This window comes from Sinocyclocheilus grahami, unplaced genomic scaffold (assembly GCF_001515645.1).
Source record: "Sinocyclocheilus grahami isolate Dianchi unplaced genomic scaffold, SAMN03320097.WGS_v1.1 scaffold987.1, whole genome shotgun sequence".
Classification (NCBI taxonomy): domain Eukaryota; kingdom Metazoa; phylum Chordata; class Actinopteri; order Cypriniformes; family Cyprinidae; genus Sinocyclocheilus; species Sinocyclocheilus grahami.
Genome location: NW_015506166.1, coordinates 244,941 through 247,947, shown reverse-complemented (window position 1 = coordinate 247,947; position 3,007 = coordinate 244,941). Strand labels below are relative to the sequence as shown.

Below are 3,007 nucleotides of genomic sequence, written 5' to 3'. Positions count from 1 at the left end.
TTTGAATGCCAAAATATTATTTATTATGTAGGCCTACTTCACTCGTGTTCCAATATCCATGTAAAACAAAATGTTTTGCATAACATCACGGCGGTACGGTAATAACACTTCGGCACAGACTTTACTACATATTTGAACTGAGCAGTGTGTTTTTTTCCATATGTTTGACTGACTGTGTTTTATTATGATAATGAACAGGCTGCATTGTCAAGGTAGCAATGCTTAACTGTGTGCACGCATGCGGCGCCGGCGCAATCACTTTTAACAGTGGAAGTAACTACTCCTTTTAGTCCAAAAGATAATCGGAATTGTAAAAGGTTTGCTTTTATTTGTGTACATTCACAATAAAAAATCTTTGTGCTTTTGTAAAATAAGCCTATAGAAAAATAGGATGCTGCTTTCTGCCGTCTGGTTTCCTTTTACGCAGCACAAAATATATACAATATATATATATATATATATATATAGCCTAGCTTTATGATGTTTTTCTCCGCTCGCAGAAGCGCTGCAGATGCATGATGTGATATGACCATGTGAATCCTCATGTTCTGTTGTTTGCTGCTTTTTGCGCATGTAAAATTAATCCCCGGGAAACAAATGTTAGAATTATTAACGGTTCACAGACACTTATCCTTTCTAATTTAATTCAATTCTAATTTAAAATAATCTTGTTGGTTAACGGTTAATAATCGGTTAACGAGCGTCAGTGGTCGGTTAGGAAAAATAAATTAAATTAACATCCCTAGTATTAACATTTTCTAGGATGCCATGAACAGTCTCATGAACAAGCACTGAATTCAGGAAATGCATACCCTTGTTCTTTTTGGTGCCAGCTGGGGCTGTAACCACAGGTTGCTCTACCTTCTGACTGGCACGATCTCCAACCTCAGGGCTCCCAGAGCTGTCACCAGGGCCCTTCTCTTTTTTGCGCTGCTGACGTTTTTCTCGATGACTGACCTTGGTTTCCCAAGCACCTGCTAAACAAAAGTGCATCTCGTATATAGGGATGGTCTCGATTCGATTCTCGTTTTTTTTTTTATTATTACATTCAGTGAATATAGTTTTAATACAAATGCTATTGACATTTCTAAAAAATGAACAGTAAATATCAGTTTAAAAATGGTGAATTAATAAAAAGAAATTAAGAACCCCATGCCTGTATTTTAAACCTATTCTTTTTTTTGTATAGGGTACTTTTTTAAACAATAATAGGGCCCTATAAAATGTTCTTAATTTTTCTGGTAAATGAAGTTTTTTTATGCCTTCTCAAATGAAGGCATAAAACATTAATTTAATTTATCCTAATCAAATGAAAATTAAACCCTTTTATTTTTTGGCAAACAAAGTGCTGCACAACAGAGGTTTACTGTTAAAATTAAAAAGAAAACAGATGTGATTATTCCTTTAAAAATAAAGATTTATTAATATTGATTAGCAGTAGTAGCATTATAGGTTAGCACGTTAGCAGCTAACGTTAACTTACTCGTGCAAACCTCTATCAAACTCAAGTCAGCTAAATAGGATTTTTAGAAAGACAATGTATCTCAAAACCTAGCAGGCTGCCTATCTAGAGTTCATTTTTGGGTATCACAAAAAGGCTGTCTAGGAAGACAGCGGTCTTAGTTTTGAATCACAGCTATTAACACTAGCAGATCACAATCGCAGGCCGCTTACCTTCTCGGCTGCTTTCTTTTTGTTCTTCTTTTTCGGTTCGCTCGGCTCGGTCTTCACAGACTTCGGTGGTACGGCGGCCTTAACCGGGGTCTCTGCAGCGGCGGTGCTGGGGCTCACAGAAACAGAAACGGGCGCCGCTCGGCGCTTCCTCCGTCCACAGGCCGCGAGCAGCAGCAGCACCGTCAGCCCGATCAGCGCCGCGCTCAGAACCAGCCACGACGGGTACTGCTCCGGCTTTATCCCCAGATCAACCCCCAGCTCGGCCCGGAGGAAGTCCAGGCCGGAGGACAGCAGCCCGCGGATACGGTCAGACACGTACTCGGCTCGCTGTGTGGCTAAAGCTCGCCAGTCTTGGTCCATTTTAAGCAGGCGGACAAGAACCGCACGCAGAGACGGAGAGTGAGCTGCTGCTGGCAGCGGGAGAGAGTGAAAGGCAGGAGGGAGTGGCTTTGATATTTCTCGCCTTCTTATATTATGGCTGTGTCTCAAAACATATCGATCTGACTACCTAGACAACACTTTTGGGCGTCTTTGGAGGGCGCAGCATTTTTGGTCATCAAAATGAGAAAAAAAAGTCTAAGGAATATATCCTCAGTTTTTTTATTTTGTTTGATAATTTTTTATCTATAAATAAAAAGATTCCGGCCTCACTTCCTAGTGTCATTTTTTTTTTTGATTGTGGAAGACTGAGTTATCTTTTTTTAATTAGTAATAAAAATGTGACAAAGATTCTTGAAACAATATGTGATTGCTTTTTGATGATTCTATTGATTTGTTTGCTTTCCTTAGCTTATGTTTCAATTTATTTATTAAATTGAAAAAAAAATAGGCTGCATTTACTAACCTCATCAGTCTATTGCCAAATTATGATATTAATTCCGTTTTAACCCATCAAAATTTGTTTCAATAATTGGTTCTATCACTGATCTATGATAATCATTATATAGACCAGTGGTAACTGTATTTTAAATAAGATCACTAAACAAATAAACATGTAGTAATCTGTTTATTCAATCTGGGTTTGTCATAAATCAGAAAAGGACACTGATTTAAATCTCAATAGCCTTAGCTACAAAATAACACTCAAGAAGATTTCCAAAAGGCTTAAACCAAAGTCCCTTTCAACTAAGTACTGATTAAAGGATCTGAATACTTATGTAAATGTGATATTTCAGTTTTTTCTTTTTAATAAATTGACAGACATTTCTAAAGTTCTGTTTTCACTTTGTCATTATGAGGTGCGGAGTGTAGATTAATGAGAAAAAAAGAATTTAAACAATTGTAGTATCAGGCTGCAACATAAAAAAACTGAAAAAACTGAAGGGGGTCTGAA

The 3,007-nt window shown here is 37.5% G+C and overlaps 1 pseudogene; it reads right to left on the bottom strand.

Annotated features, from left to right (window-relative positions):
• LOC107565206 (protein LYRIC-like) overlaps window positions 1–2,314 on the bottom strand; it is a 9,852-nt pseudogene extending 7,538 nt beyond the window's left edge.
• Between the last annotated feature and the right edge of the window lie 693 nt (window positions 2,315–3,007).